Below are 16,140 nucleotides of genomic sequence, written 5' to 3'. Positions count from 1 at the left end.
GACCTGGGTGGGTGGTGGTCCCGGTATCGCTGCGGATATTATATGTTAATATTAGTATTGGTTGGGTGTCGTGGCTCGAGGCAATCCCGGAACTTCAGGAGGCTGAGTTGGAAGGATTGCTTGAGCCCAGGGGTTCAAGACCAGCCTGGGCAACATAGTCTATCTCTACAAAAAATTATAAAAAGCCAGATGTGGTGGTGCACCCCTGTGGTCCGAGCTGCTTGGGACGCTGAGGCAGGAGGATCGCGTGGAAGCTTAGGAAGTTGAGGCTGTAGTGAGCTGTGACTGCACTCCAGCCTGGGCAACAGAGCAAGATCCTGTCTCAAAAAAAATTAGCATTACACTGTATGTTATTTATGTTGTTATTTTTCCCCACGGGCCCGACGGGCATGGGGCAAGTCGAGGAGACGATGAAGTCTGTTCTTGGGAGGACGGGATCGGAGCCGTAGCTCGGCCAGGTTGATTTAGGAATCAGGCTTGTCTGCAAATAGGAGGGACCGTCGTGGGAAGCTGTTGGTCTCCTGTCGCTGAAGGCTGCGTGACAGAGGATGAGTGGGCTGGGGCATGGGTCAGGGAAGGGATTCTGTTTCCATGGGGTGAGGACTTGACACCGAGGGCCGCTACTGGCTCTGCGCACTGGGATCCCTTGAGATAAGCAGTTACCAGTCTGGGGCTTGGCAGGATCGGGGTTGGAGGTGATGGTCGTGGGGGCGCTGCCCAGGACCTCCCCGGATTGGACACCTCATCTGATCCTTCTCCCTGTGTTGTGGGTGGGGAAACTGAACCCGTATGCATTTTATGACACCATCCCAGGATTTGGTTCCCCCACCCGTAACAGGCAACTGAGTCCAAAGAGCTAAGTGTGACCCGTGTACAGTGGGTGTGACCCACCTGGCCACTGTGTAGCAGCCATGTTATCCCTGGAACTTTGCATTCCGTGGTCTTTCCTTTATTACTTTTTTGACTCTGTGCCCAAGCCCAGCAGCTTCTGGATCCAAAGCCTTGTTATGCAAAAATGCCAGCCATGTTTCAGAAAATTCTGGAAGTTTCCAGAAGCTTCTGGAAAATTCCAGAACATTCTAGAAGTCACCTTTCACTTATATATCTCGTTCCCCAGGTTTTATTTCCTCAGTGTAGGGTGTGGACCGAGATGGAAGTGGCCATGTCACACTCCCGTGTGTCTTGCTGTGACAGTGTTGGTGTTGGTCACCGCCACCCGCCCTTCCACTCAGGGCCACAGTGGAAGGTCTGGATGCCTGGAGTGCTGTTTTCCTAAGCCTGCTGACCCCTCACTAACATCCACACAGAGGCCACTGCTGCTCAGCACAGGTGGCAGAGTTAGAAAGACTGGGAATGGTGGCTGGGCTTGGTGGCTCACGTCTGTAATCCCCAGCACGTTGGGAGGCCGAGGCGGCCAGATCATTTGAGGTCAGGAGTTTGAGACCAGTCTGGCCAACCCGGTGAAACCCCATCTTTACTAAAAATACAAAAATTAGCCGGGTGTGGTGGCACACGCCTGTGATCCCAGTTACTCGGGAGGCTGAGGCAGGAGAATCACTTGAACCCGGAGGATGAAGGTTGCAGTGAGCCGAGGCTGCACCACTGTACTCCAGCCTGGGTGACAAAGCAAGACTCTATCTCAAAAAAAAAAAACAAAAAAGAAGAAAGGTTGGGACTGCCTCTGTCCTTTGAGTCAGAGGGACGGTCACAGTCATGTTTGTGGGACTAGATGCATGTGGCTATGGTCAGTCCTGCAGATGATGGTGGCGGTTGTCACTCTTGTCACTGTGGACCTTGGGGCCAGAACGTTCTCGGGTGGCTGTCCTGGGCTCTGTGGGGTGCTGAGCAACGTTTCCAGCCTCCAGACAGTCTATGTCAGGGACACCCCCGGTCGTGACAACCAAAGATGTCCCGAGACTTTGCCCAGTGCCCCATGGGGGGCAGAATCACCCCCAGGTGAGACCCCTGGGGTTAGGGGATTCCATGGACCCCCAGGAAACTCCACGTCTCGTGATTCTCTGCCCTTCTGAGGTCCCAGGAGGCTGCACACTTTGTAATCCACACCCTGAGTGAGGAGGAAGAGAGGAGGAGCATCCCAGGAGCTCGAGGTCCCCCTGGTTTCTGCTGTCCACCCCATTGGGAGTTTTTCCTGGGGTCTAGCGCGAGCAGGGAGCAGACTCAGTATTTTTCCAGATCATGTAGGCAGGGTATGTCCCTCTTGGCATCCGGGGCTGGATCGTTCTCTGGGGTGTGCCTGTCCTGGGCACGGCGGGGTGCTGAGACGCAGCCCTGGCCTCCAGAGGCATCCCCAAGTCATAACAGCCAGTTACCACCCCAGTTACCACCCAGCATCCCCTGGGGGCCAGAAGGACCCCAGGCTGAGAACCACCGTTGTATAGAAAGGAATCTGAGCCAAAGAAATGCATGGAATTTTCCGTCGATAGATCAGATTCAGCCTCCACGCTCCAGCACGGAGCCCGTCACTGCCTGGAAGGCCCTGTCTCCAGAGGACGTTCCCGGATCCTGCTCCCTGGAAGGAATCTTGCGAGCGTAGACAGGCAAGTGTAATTAAGCAGTCGTCTTTCCTCTGCGGCAGCGACACAGATTCGGGTCTGTAACAGAGATGCGGAGTCCCTTCAGAGCCGACAGCCAGAACGCCTCACTTTGAGATTCTCTGGGAATTAAGAGTCCTGCCTGGGTGGAAATGAGCCCTGGACAGGGAGGGAAAGTGCAGATGAGAGCCAGTGGCCCACGTATTCCCCCGGCAACCCCAGAAGCTGTCTGAGTGACTCCCCTCTGACCGGCGGCTCTTTGAGTCTTGCAGCTGCCGGAGCGAAAATCACACCCAACTCCTCCAACCGGGTCTAGGAAGTGGTGCAGGCTCCCGAACCCCCCACCTGCAGAATATCTAACTAGCTGCTCCTGAAAATCCCCAGAGAGGCTGGACGCGGTGCCTCACGCCTGTCATTCCCGGACTTCGGGAGGCCGAGGCGGGAGGATCGCTTGAGCTGGGTGGTGGAGGCTGCACTGTCGCCTGGGCGGCAGAGATATATCGCTGCTGATCTCATGGGCTCTTCTAGATGGAAATCAGTGTCTATCTGGCGCCTTGGGGGTGCGTGTATGTCCACGAGGGGGTGTCTGAACATGCCAGGATGTGGCTGCCTACGGGAAGGTCTCCGTGGGGTGAAGTTTGGGTATTTGAGGGGTCTTGTGGCAAAAGACCGCAACCCGCATGGCTCATAACCACAGAAAGTGATTCTCTGGCTCTGAGATGAAGGTGTGGGCAGGGCTGTTCCCGGACCAGAGGCTCCCAGGGAGGGTCCTTCCTGCCTCTTCCAGCGTCTGACAGTGGCCGGCGATTCTCGACGCTCCGTGGCTTGTGACAGCGCTCCAGTCTCTGCCCCCATCCTCGCGCGGCCCCTTCCCTGTGTGTGTCTGTGTCCAAATTTTCCTCGTCTTATAAGGACGTCGGTTATTGGATGTGGAGCCCCTCCTAATCCAGTGCGACCTCGTCTTAGTGATAATTCCATCTGCAAAAACCCTGTTTCCAAATAAGGCCCCATTCTGAGGATGTGGCTCAGCAATACTATTTTTCCAAATAATTAGACTTCAAGACTCTTCCCCCGGCGCTGTGGACATGGGGGCCGGATCGTTCTCTAGGGCGGGGGCATCCTGGGCACTGCAGGGCACTGAGCGGCATTCCCTGGCCTCCACCCACTCCATAGCAGGAGCACCCCAAGTCGTGACAACCGCAGACGTCCCCAGACATTGCCCTGCATCCCCTGGGGGCAGAATCCCCTCCCTTCTCCCCCCCATTGAGACCCCCACCCCGCCCCTGTGTCAGGGAATATCTTTTCTGCCATCATGTGTTTTTCTTTATTTCTTATACAATCCTGGGGAGGTGTTTTCCCCAGCAGTCCCTCATATGAGCCAATTTAGGTCATCGCTGTCCTTCAGAGCTGTCCTCTGCAGAGGGGCCCTGACATCCGATATTTTCTACCCTTCAACCAGTGTGCTTTGCTAAATAACACTTCTTTACCATCAAGCGACATCTCCTGCTGGGCTCTGCCGGCGTTTCCTGTTCTTCATGGTGGCAGATTTTTGGTGGATCATGCAGGGCTTGGTAATGAAGCTGTCCCTTGCCTGGAGGTTCCATAAAACCACATTCCCGGCCGGGCACGGTGGCTCAAGCCTGTAATCCCAGCACTTTGAGAGGCCGAGGTGGGTGGATCACGAGGTCAAGAGATCGAGACCATCCTGGTCAACATGGTGAAACCCCGTCTCTACTAAAAATACAAAAAATTAGCTGGGCGTGGTGGCGCGTGCCTGTAATCCCAGCTACTCGGGAGGCTGAGGCAGGAGAATTGCCTGAACCCAGGAGGCGGAGGTTGCGGTGAGCCGAGATCGCCCCATTGCACTCCAGCCTGGGTAACAAGAGTGAAACTCCGTCTCAAAAAAAAAAAAAAAAAGAAAAAAAAAGCCACATTCCCATTCCTGAGCCTCTGCACTTGCTGCTGTTCTGGGTTGGTTCAAGGGTTTTGTTTGTTTGTTTGTTCGAGATGGAGTCGCGCTCCGTGGCTCAGGCTGGAGAGCAGTGGCACAATCTTGGCTCACTGCAACCTCTGCCTCCTGGGCTCAAGCAATTCCCCTGCCTCAGCCTCCCAAGTAGCTGGGATGACAGGTGCCCACCTCCACGCCTGGCTAATTTTTCTGCATTTTGAGTAGAGACGGGGTTTCACCATGTTGGTCGGACTCGAACTCCTGACCTCGTGATCCACCCGCCTCGGCCTCCAAAGTGCTGGGATTACAGGCGTGAGCCACCATGACCAGCCAGGGTTTAAGGAGTCGTCCGCTCTTGCAGAGAGAGACCTGTGAATCCTTCAGGCGCCCCACGGGAGACTCCGGCGTGCCTCCCTCTCCGAGAACGTGATCTGCTGAGTTCATTTATGAACACGTCCAACTGTTAGGAGTGCTTGGCACCGCGGCGGATTTGTTTGGAGAATCTGAAGCCGTCTGTAACCCTGTCGCGTTTTCCATGTGTTAAAACATTACCAGCCCCGGGTGTGTGAAAATCTGGATTTTTTTATCTATTCTCGTCGCAGCCAGAGCGGGAGGCGTTCTAACAGTTCTGTTTTGGGAAAAGTAGTACGATATACGTTACGAAAGCGCATTGTTTTCTCACCGAGTCCATTTCGGGTGACACACGGCGGCACAGTTTGCCAGCTCTGCTGCGTAGAAAAGCTGCCCCCCATGGAGCTGGCGCCGTCGAGGATGAAGATGTGAGTTACAACCGTCAGATAAGGAGGTCTCTGTTTTCCTCAACACCCCCCAATTTTGCATCAGAGCAGGTCTGTATCTTAGAACAGTCACCTTGCAGGCCAGGCGCGGTGGCTCACCCCTATTATCCCAGCATTCTGGGTGGATCGCCTGAGGTCAGGAGTTCAAGACCAGCCTGGCCAACATGGTGAAACCCTCTAAAATTAAAAAATTAGCACTATGAAAAATACAAAAATTAGCCGGGCTTGGTGGCTCGCGCCTGTAATCCCAGCACTTTGGGAGGCTGAGGCGGGTGGATCGCAACGTCAGGAGTTCGAGACCAGCCTGGCCGACATGGTAAAACCCTGTTGCTGCTAAAAATACAAAAATTAGCCGGGCGTGGTGGCAGGAGCTTGTAATCTCAGCTACTCGGGAGGCTGAGGCAGGAGGGTCGCTTGAGCCCGGGGGGCAGAGGTTGCAGTGAGCTGAGATCGTGCCATTGCACTCCAGCCTGGGCGACAGAGCGAGACTTTGTCTCAAAAATAAAAACAAAACAAAGCCAAAAAAAACCATTCACTTTGGGATACCTTGCGCTTCTCCCAGCAGTGTAGCTGTATCCATAGTACCTATTCCCTTCCGGAGTGCACTGCTTTTGTATATTTCAAACGTACAATTGTGTATATTTCCAATATATTTCAGATTCTTTTTTTTTTTTTTTTTTTTTTGCGAACCTGGGAGGTGGACTTTGCAGTGAGCTGAGACTGCACCACTGCACTCCAGTCTGGGTGACAGAGGGAGACTCCATCTAAAAAAAATAATAATAAAATAAAATGAAACTCAAAATCAGGAGATTTTACAATAGAGCATTTCCCAGCTTCTCTTAGAGTCATTGGGAGAGCTGATGACACTGCCCTTCACACTGCTGGGGCCGGCAGTGGTGCCCTGATGCCCTCTGAATGGGCCGGCTGTTGTGACTCTGGGGCTCCGTGTGCTCCCCGTCACCTGCCTGCCTCGGGGCCAACCTCAAACTCACGGCCTCTGGACGGGGCCACGGAGCTCAGCCAGGGCAAACGCTCCCCTGCATGACCCCTTCCCCGCTCTCGGGCCTGGGGGAGGTGGCTGAGGCTGGACAACGCGGATGGGGCAGAAGGCAGGCTGGCCACTGTCACCTTGAGCCTTGTTCACCTCGTCTGTCAGCACTAGGGGGGTTGGTCCTTGTGGTTGCTGTGAAGGACACCTTGGCCGGTGCTGGCCAGGCTGAGGCTCAGAGCCACCTGTGTCCAGGGCGATCGAGGGTGGCCTTCGCCTTTCTCCCTGTAACCGCCAGGGTGGTCATCAGAAGGGCTGTGGCTCCTGGGCTGCTGGGAGCTGGTGGAAGCAGGGGTTGTCTGACATCAGCCGGACATCGTAAGCCTAGATGGGCACAGATCTGTGGTCCTCACAGTTAAGAGAGGGGCAGCTCCTGGCGTGGACTGGGTGGAGGCCAGGGATGCGGATCAGCACCCTGCAGAGCCCAAGATGACCAGAGAGAACCACCCAGCCTTGAATGTCAAGGGGAGAGACTCTGCCTTAATTATTTGGAAAAAATATCAAGTTTGCTCCCTGCTCGCACCAGACACCAGAATAAACTCCCAAAACCAGGGGGACCCCAGCTCCTGGGACTCACCTCCTCTCTCCCTCCCCACTTAGGGTGTGGATTTCAATGTGTGCCACCTCCTGGGGCCTCAGCAGAGCAGAGGATCATGGGGGCATAGAGTCTCTTGAGGGGGGTCCGTGGAACCCCTAAACCCAGGGGGTGTCAATGGCAGGTGATTCTGCCCCCCCCAGGGGACACCTGGTGGATGTCACAGCTGTGCCCAGGGTGGGGGGGTGCTCCCGTCATGGAGTGGGTCGGGATCAGGGATGCTGCTCAGCACCCTGCATTCCCCGGGATTGCCCCACCCCATGGAACACTCCAGCCCCAAGTGTCTGAGCAGCGCCTAGGGGAATAGACCCTAGACCAAGGTGACCTTCCGAGCACAGGGCACTCTGTGACTCTCCATGCCTGACACACAGCTGTGCCCGAGGCAGCTTAGAGTCTGGGAATCGAGCTGCACAGATACAGTGGCCCTCCCGGCTCAGCAAGGCTGACAGTCTGGAGGGAGGCTGCGGGGCTGACTGTGTGCAGTCTGGGCGACCTGTGTGCGTGCAGACACCGGCGCTGGGAGGGCAAGCCTCAGCTCCGTCTCGTCCCCTGTGACGGTGGGTCGAGGTGACAGCATGAGCCCCCGAGCGGGGCTCAGAGGCAGGCCAGCTGCCAGTCTCTGCTTCCCCGCCCATGGTGGCCATACCGCAGCTGGCACTCCTTCCCCCGGAGCCGGGCTGAGGGGAGGGTGGGTCGCCTGGGCCTGAACCAGGCAGAACTCACTTCACTCCCGAGGAGGCTGACCCTGCTGTTTTGACTCCTCTGAGAAAATACTAACGGAGCACTCAGAGAGTTTGAAAAGAAAACAGCCAGAGGCCTTGACATTGTGATGTGCGGCCCTGTCTTGTGAGGCGTCAACAAACCTTTTCTCTTTTTTTTCTTTTTTTTTTTTTGAGACGGAGTTTTGCTCTTGTCACCCAGGCTGGAGTGCAATGGTGCGATCTCGGCTCACCGCAACCTCCGCCTCCTGGGTTCAAGGGATTCTCCTGCCTCAGCCTCCTGAGCAGCTGGGATTACAGGCCCGCGCCACCAGGCCCAGCTAATTCTTGTATTTTTAGTAGAGACGGGGTTTCACCATGTTGACCAGGATGGTCTCGATCTCTTGACCTCGTGATCCACCCGCCTCGGCCACCCAAAGTGCTGGGATGACAGGCGTGAGCCGCCGCACCTGGCTCCTCCACCCTTATTTTCTAGAACTTTCCATCCATAAAACTGCAGGCCTCCTCCAGCCCAGGCACCGACTGCACCCTTAGCAGGCATTTCTTGAGGGCGGCATGGAGCTCCGTCCATCGTCCAGCAGCCCCTCTATCCCCCACCCCGGGGTCGGGGTCCTTGGTGGCTGTCACCAAGCCAGGGAAACAGGAGGGACGACCAACCCCCCGCCACCCACCGGTTCCCCCCGCCATTCTTTTCATAAGTGCAAACCTCCCCTGCCAATTTGCATATCCCGTTTTTAGCGTCTTTCTTTTGTAAGTTTTACATAATCATTATCAGACGCTGTCACGGGAACTGACTGTTCCTTCACTCACATCGTAGAGCGTTTTCCAGCGTAAGTAGCTAATGGCCTGTCATCCTTCTCTTCTCTCTCTTTTTAATAAACTTTTCATTTTAGAATAGCTTCGGATTGACAGGAAAACTGGGGACGCGGTGCGGCCGGTTTCGTATCCCCTACAAATCCCCCAGTTTTCCCCAGCGTTCCCATCCAGTGGCGTGGCGTGTCTGTCACAGCAAGTGAGCCGGGACTGATGCATCTTCGTTAGCTATACTCTACATCCCACCCACATTTCCTCAGTTTCCCCTAATGTCCTGTCCTCCCCAAGGCCCCATTTGGCCTGTGACAGTTCCTCAGACTTTGTTTTTTGTTTGTTTGGAGACAGAGTTGCTCTGTCCCCTGGGCTGGAGCGCAGTGGTGCGATCTCGGCTCACCGCAACCTCCGCCTTCCGGGTTCAAGCGATTCTCCTGCCTCAGCCTCCTGAGGAGCTGGGACTACAGGTGTGCGCCGCCACACCCAGCTGATTTTTTGTGTTTTTAGTAGAGATGGCGTTTCACTCTGTTGGCCAGGCTGGTCTAGAACTTCTGACCTCAGCTGGGCCACCTGCCTTGGCCTCCCAAAGTGCTGGGAATACAGGTGTGAGCCATTGTGCTCGGCCTATTTTTAAATTATCTTTTGTAGAGATGGGGGTCTCAGTATGTTGCCCAGCTGGTCTTGAACTCCTGGCCTGGAGTGATCCTCCTGCCTCAGCCTCCCAGGAAGTACTGGGATGACAGTGTCAGTCACTGTGCCTGGCCCCCAAATTAGATATTCTGAATGCCCTTTGCAGCCAAGGTTTCCGGCCAGCACATAACGGTGAGGTATTCACACACAGAAGATAGATGGTAAGAAAAGAAACAGCCCTCTTCTGCATTTCAAAGAAACAAAACGCTGGGGCTGTGAATTTTTTTGTCGATGTTTGTGTTTTGAGAGGAAGTCTCACTCTGTGGCTCAGGCCGGGGTACAGTGGTGTGATCTCAGCTCACCGCAACCTCCGCATCCCACGTGCAAGTGATTCTCCTGCGTCAGCCTCCCGCGTAGCCGGGACTGCAGGGGTGCGCCACCTCGCCCAGCTGATTTTTGTATGGGGGTTTCACCATATTGGCCAGGCCGGTCTTGAACTCCTGACCCCAAGTGATCCACCCGCCTCGGCCTCCCAAAGTGCTGGGATTAAGGCGTGAGCCGCTGCGTCTGGCTGAATGTGTTTTGTGTGACGGGTGCTTTGTGCTAATTCTGCTGTGTGATACTGAGGGTGAATCTCTTTTGATAGAACCCCCATCTAATTTCAGGATGAAAGACTGGAATGCTGGCCGGGTGCGGTGGCTCATGCCTGTAATCCCAGCACTTTGGGAGGCTGAGGCAGGAGAATCGCTTGAACCCAGGAGGCGGAGGTTGCCGTGAGCCGAGATCGCGCCACTATACTCTAATACGGGTGACAGAGTGAAACTCCGTCTCAAAAAAAAAAAAAAAAGAAAGAAAGAAAATGAGTACGAATGGATTTTTTTCTTTTCTTTTCTTTTCTTTTTTTTTGGAGACAGAGTCTTGCTGTATCCCCCAGGCTGGAGTGCAGTGGGGCGATCTTGGCTCACTGCAACCTCCGCCTCCCGGGTTCAAGCGATTCTCCTGCCTCAGCCTCCAGAGTAGCTGGGATTACATGCGTGCGCCACCACACCCGGCTAATTTTTGTATTTTTAGTTGAGATGGGGTTTCGCCATCTTGGCCAGACTGGTCTTGAACCCCTGACCTTGTGATCCGCCCGCCTCGGCCTCCCACAGTGCTGGGATTACAGGCTGAGCCACCGCGCCCGGCAGCATTTTCTTTCTTTTTGTGTCCCGCATTGGGCCTTTCCCTCTTCCCAAATCCTCGTTTACCGTCTCCCCAGACAGTCCAGTTCCAAGTGGTGGGGTGGGGTGTGGTTCAGGCGATCCTGCCCCCAGGGGGACACTGGGCTGTGTCTGGGGACATTTGTGGCTGTCACCATTGAGGAGTTCTCCTGGCAAGGGGTGGGTGGAGGCCACGGATGCCACTCAGCACCCTGCAGTGCTCAGGACGGCCCCAGCCCGGAGAATGTTCCAGCCCCAGTGTCCACAGTGCCCTGGAGGAGAGATTCATCGCTGATTATTTTGGGGAAGAAGTGGAGCCTGCTCCCTGCTCACCAGGATAAGCTCCCGACGGGCGGACGGTGTGAACCAGGGGAGCCCCCAGCTCATGGGATCCACCTCCTCTTTCCCTCTGCACTCAGAGTATGGATTTCAATGTGTGCAGCCTCCTGGGACCTCAGCGGGGCAGAGGATCATGGGACAGGGTCTCTTGGGGGTCCACGGAATCCCGTAACTCAGGAGGTGTCAATTGAGGGTGACTCTGCTCCAGGGGACACTGGGTGTTGTCTGAGGACATTTGTGGTCATCACAAGCTGAGTGTGGTCGCGGCGTGGAGTGGACGGAGGTCAGGTACACCGCTCAGCACCATGCAAAGCCCAGGACAGCTGCACCCCAGAGAATGACCCAGCCCTGAATGTCCACGGTTCCCGGCGGAGACCTTGCACTAACTATCTGGCGCAAAAAAAAAAAAAAGACTTTGCGTCCTGCTCACAGTAGACACCCGAATAGATTCCCGATGGGGCAGATGGTGTCAGCCGGGGCCGTCCTCCCGGGGTGACTCCGAGAGACCTTGAAACCTTGGGGTCAAGCAGGCCTGCCCCTTTCCTCTGTGTGCCCCACTGTACAGCAGAGGCTGTTCCGGGTCACGCCCGGCCCGGCCGCCGTCGGTCTCGTGGCTCTGAAGCAGACCCGGCACCTCCCCTGCACCTGCACCCGGGCATGAGCCCGTCCAGGCCTCTCTGCCCCCTCCCTTTGCAATCAGCACTTTGCTGGTGACATATTTAGATGGTTGCTGTGGAGATGAGTGACGGCTGAGGTTGACAGCTTCAGCGATGGCACAAAGGACAGGGCTGTGTTTCTATATCCAGCCTCCAGCGAGACAAGACGCCCCTGCCACGTGCTGGCAGAATGTCAGCGTGGGAAGGGAAGGGGGCTCTGACAGCCCATCCTGCCCACTCAGTTCCCAGGGGAGGAAGTGCAGCCGGGCCTGTGGGGTGGGGGATAGGCCCGCCATCACATGCCAGGTCCCTGGCTCTGCTGCCCTTGAGGGATGTGCTTTAGAGCAGTGAGTCTCAACTGCGGGCGATCCTGCCCCCCTGCGGGACACTGGTGATGTCTGGGGATGTTTGTGGGTGTCATGACTTGGGGGTGCTCTGGGCTGGAGTGGGTGGAGACCAAGGATTCTGCTCAGCACCCTGTAGTGCACGGTGGCCCCACCCCAGAGAATAATTAAGCCCCAGTGTTAATCATGTCAAGATCAGGCCGGGCACGGTGGCTTGTGTCTGTAATCCCAGCACTTTGGGAGGCTGAGGCAGGCGGATCACCTGAGGTCAGGAGTTCGAGACTAACCTGGCCAACTTGGTGAAACCCCGTCTCTACTCAAAATGCAAAAATTAGCTGGGCGTGATGGTGGGTGCCTGTAATCCCAGCTACTCAAGAGGCTGAGGCAGGAGAATCACTTGAACCCGGGAGGTGGAGGTTGTGGTGAACTGACATTGTGCCATTGCACTCCAGCCTGGGTAACAAGAGTGAAACTCTTGTCTAAAAATTTTTTTAAATAGTGTTGAGATCAAGTCACTTTGCTTTAGCAGGAAATAGATAAAAAGCCAGTGGATTTGTTCAGTTTTAAAAACTGGTGGTGACCTGTATATCTTGAGAGTTTGCGAACTGCCCGAGTGAATCGTCTTCTTGGCCTGGTCACGCCTCTGATCTTGCCTCGCTGAATGTACCTCCTCCCGCTGGGCTCTTGCGCCTCTCCCAGTTATCAGGTTGACAGATGTTGGGAAAGGTCCCGTTGCTGGCTGTTAGGGAAATGTAACCATTCACTACCCGTCTGTCGTTGACTGTTCTGTGCTGTTGAAACGGGATGCCCACAGATCGGATAGTTGATAAATGGTAGAGATTTGTTTCTCATCGTTCTAGGGGCTGGGAAGTCCAATGTCGAGGTGCCGGCGTCTGGCAAGGTCCTTCTTGCTGCGTCAGAAAGCGGAAGGGGAAAAGAGCACATATAGGAAAGATGGGGGAACTGGGGAAGAAAGGGGAGGGGGGGAGAGGGTAAGAGAGAGAGAGAAAAGGAGGGAGAAAGAGAGAAAGAGAGATGGCATTACTGAGGGTTCAGCCTTCATGACCGAATCACGCCTCGAAGTTCTCGCCTCTCAACGTGGTTGCATCGGGGGTTAAAGTTTCTACAACATGCTTTTTGGGGGACACATTCAAACTATAGCAGCGTCTGTTTGGAGGAGTCAGGTGGATCAACCCTTCCTTCCTTTGCAAATGGACCAGTTATCTACAGCTGTGTAACAAATTACCCCAACACTTTGCTTAGTACCCTGCAGTTCGTATGGGTCAGTGGGATGTTACATTATTTATATTATGTTTCTTATATTATTTGGGTTTTTGTCCTGATTTTGTCCTAAAAATCCTTGGACTCCTCAAAGTCATGTCTTTCCGTATGATGCTAAGTCAACTGACGGCTGGCAGCCCTGAGTTATTTTCAGGATGGGTCTGGCCGCCCGGAAGATCAGGGCAGGATTAGAGGGCTGGAACCTTTAGCTGCGCCCTCCAGCTTCTGGGCAGGGAAGGAGGGCTGGAGGTTGAGGTGATGACCAGTGGCCACTGCTGCGACACGTCCTGCCTGTGAATCGAAGCTTCCATGTAACTTTGAAAGGAAACCTTTGGGAGAGCTTCGGGGTAGCTGGACACGTGGAGGTTCCTGGAGGGTGGCGTGCTGAGGAGGCTTTGCCCCCTTCCCTCTCCCTCATCCTGTGCATCTTTTCATCTGGATTTATTTTTTTATTTTTTGAGACGGAGTCTCACTCTTATCACCCAGACTGGAGTACAATGGCATGCTCTCTCTCCCTTCCTCCTTCCTTTCCCTCCCTCCCTCCCTCCCTCCCTCCCTCCCTCCCTCCCTCCCTCCCTCCCTCCCTTCCTTCCCTCCCTCCCTCCCTTTCCTTGGCTCACCGCAGCCTCCACCTCCTGGGTTCAGGCAATTCTCCTGCCTCAGCCTCCCGAGTAGCTGGGATTACAGGCACGCACCACCACGCCCAGCTAATTTTTTGTATTTTTAGTAGAGACGGGGTTTCACCATGTTGGTCAGGCTGGTCTTGAACTCCTAACCTCAGGTGATCTGCCTGCCTCGGCCTCCCAAAGTGCTGGGATTACAGGCCTGAGCCACCGCGCCCTGCTGGGAGCCCTTATTCAATGAGCCAGGATGGAATCTTCTGGAATGCGGTAGATTGTTACTTGAATGCCTCCCAAAGTGCTGGGATTACAGGTGGGAGTCACCATGCCCGGCTGGAATACCCTTTATATTAAACCAGTAAAAGTGTTTCCCTGAAATCTGTGAGCTGCTATAGTAAATTAAGCCCAAAGAGGGGGTCCTGGGAACCCCAACTTGAAGCTGGTCCTTTGGAAGCTCTGGAGGCCCAAACTTGCTACTGGAATCTGAAGAGGTTGGGGGCAGCCTTGCGGGGGACTCAGCCCTCAGCCTGCGGGGTCCACGGCTGTCTCCGGGTAGATCGAATCTGAACTGAATTGAACTGAATTGAATTAGGGGACCCCCAGCTGGTGTGTGAGGAAACCCCTCCTCCCACATTTGGTTGCAGAAATATATATATATATTTTTTTGAGATGGAGTTTCACTCTTGTCACCCGGGCTGGAGTGCAGTGGCACAATCTCAGCTCATGCAACCTCCGCCTCCCGGGTTCAAGTGATTCTCCTGCCTCAGGCTCCCGAGTAGCTGGGATTACAGGACAGGAACAGGGTAGACGGAGGAAAAATATGCATCCAGCCCGGGCGCGGTGGCTCACGCCTGTCATCCCAGCACTTTGGGAGACCGAGGTGGGTGGATCAAGAGGTCAGGAGATCGAGACCATCCTGGCCAACATGGTAAAACCCCGTCTCTACTAAAAATACAAAAAATTAGCCAGGCATGGTGGCACGTGCCTGTCATCCCAGCTACTCAGGAGGCTGAGGCAGGAGAATTGCCTGAACCCAGGAGGCGGAGGTTGCGGTGAGCCGAGATCGCGCCATTGCACTCCAGCCTGGTGACAGAACGAGACTCCGTCTCAAAACAGAACAAGAAAAATGGCCGTCCAGTTTCTCCCTTCCATGTGGTTTTGGAGCAGGAGGATGAGAAGGTCTTGCCCACCGCGTCAACCCTTCAGTGGAAGGAACTGCGTTCCTCCCTCAGGGCGCCGGGATTCGAACGGGATGGGGCTCAGGCAGAGTCACACAGGGCCTCGTGGGTGCGAGGGGGATGCAGACGCGTTGTCTCCGGCTTGCTGCCGTCTTGCAGACATAAGCTCATCACCTCCAGAATATGCTTTCGTTTGCCAAATGGGATTTGCCCACGAATCCTAGGCTAATCTGCCTTCCACGGGTGGCAGGTTCTGGGGGTAATCCGACGGAGCCGCACGGGGACGGAGGCCATCAGGACCGCAGTGTGACCCGCTCACGAGGCCGCCGTGGCCCTGGGTGTGCAGGATGGCTGTGGGGCGGGTCAATCCAGGCGTAAGCGGCTGGGAGATTTTCAGCCTCATGGGATTACATGGGGATGATACGCACAGGGGCTGGGGGAGAGGGAAGATGCGTTTGGCCGAGACTGACCGGGCTTCTCTCTCCAAGGGTTGTTCAGAACAGCTCCGGGGAGGGACCAGCTCATAAATGTCAGCGTTTAGAGATCATGCTGTCCAAAGTGGGTGCCTCTCCTCCTTCCCTCATTTCTCCCTCCCTCCCTTCTTTCCCTTCTCCCTCCCTTTCTCAGTTTCATCCCTCTCCCTTCCCTTCCCTCCCTCCTTCCCTTCCTCCCTTTCCTTCCCTCCCTTCTTCACTCCCCCTTTCCCTCCCTCCCTCCCTCTCTCCCTCCCTCCCTCCTTCCTTCCCTCCCTCCCTCCCTCCCTTCTTCCCTCCCCCTCTCTCCCTCCTCCTTTCCCTCCCTCCCTTCTTCCCTCCCCCTCTCTCCCTCCCTCCCTCCTTCCTTCCCTCCCTCCCTCCCCTCCTTCCCTCCTTCCCTTCCTCCTTCCCTCCCCCTCTCCCTCCCTCCCTCCCTCCCTCCCTCTCTCCCTCCCTCCCTCCTTCCTTCTCTCCCTTCCTTCCTTCATCCCCCCTCACCCACACTCATTCTCCTTCCTTTCCTCTCTCTTTCTCTCTCCCCATTTTTCTCTCTCCCTCCCTTTCTCCCTCTCCCCTTCCCTCCCTCTCTTCCTCTGTTCCTCCTCTCCTCTCTTTTTTTGAGACAGGTTCTCACTCTGTCATCGAGGCTGGAGTGCAGTGGCATGATCTCGGCTCACCGCAACCTCCGCCTCCCGAATTCAAGCAATTCTCCTGCCTCAGCCTCCCAAGGCTGGGATTACAGGCACGCGCCACCACGCCCGGTTAATTTTTGTATTTTTAGTAGAGACGGGGTTTCACCACGTTGGCCAGGCTGGTCTCGAACTCCTGACTTCAGGTGATCCACCCGCCTTGGCCTTACAAGGTGCTGGGATTACAGGTGTGAGCCTCCGCGCCCGGCCAGTTTCCCTCCTTTTTAGGGTGGAATCGTATTGTGGTATGAATGGACACTGT

General features: G+C 55.3%; 1 protein-coding gene across 11 annotated transcripts in view; it reads left to right on the top strand.

The window, feature by feature from the left end:
* GNG7 (G protein subunit gamma 7) overlaps positions 1–16,140 on the top strand; it is a 179,771-nt gene that overhangs the window by 21,983 nt on the left and 141,648 nt on the right. For 2 of the 11 annotated variants that reach the window (XR_013531229.1, XM_078361460.1), the window contains exon 1: positions 2,136–2,558. The exons of the other annotated variants lie outside the window; for them this stretch is intronic. The gene's annotated coding sequence lies outside the window, so the exon portion shown is untranslated. Of the gene's footprint in view, positions 1–2,135; positions 2,559–16,140 lie in introns of those variants that run through there. 11 annotated transcript variants of the gene reach the window in all.

Source organism: Callithrix jacchus, chromosome 22, assembly GCF_049354715.1.
Source record: "Callithrix jacchus isolate 240 chromosome 22, calJac240_pri, whole genome shotgun sequence".
Lineage (NCBI taxonomy): Eukaryota > Metazoa > Chordata > Mammalia > Primates > Cebidae > Callithrix > Callithrix jacchus.
The sequence above is the reverse complement of the archived record's forward strand: the minus strand, read 5'-3'. Positions and strand labels throughout refer to the sequence as shown.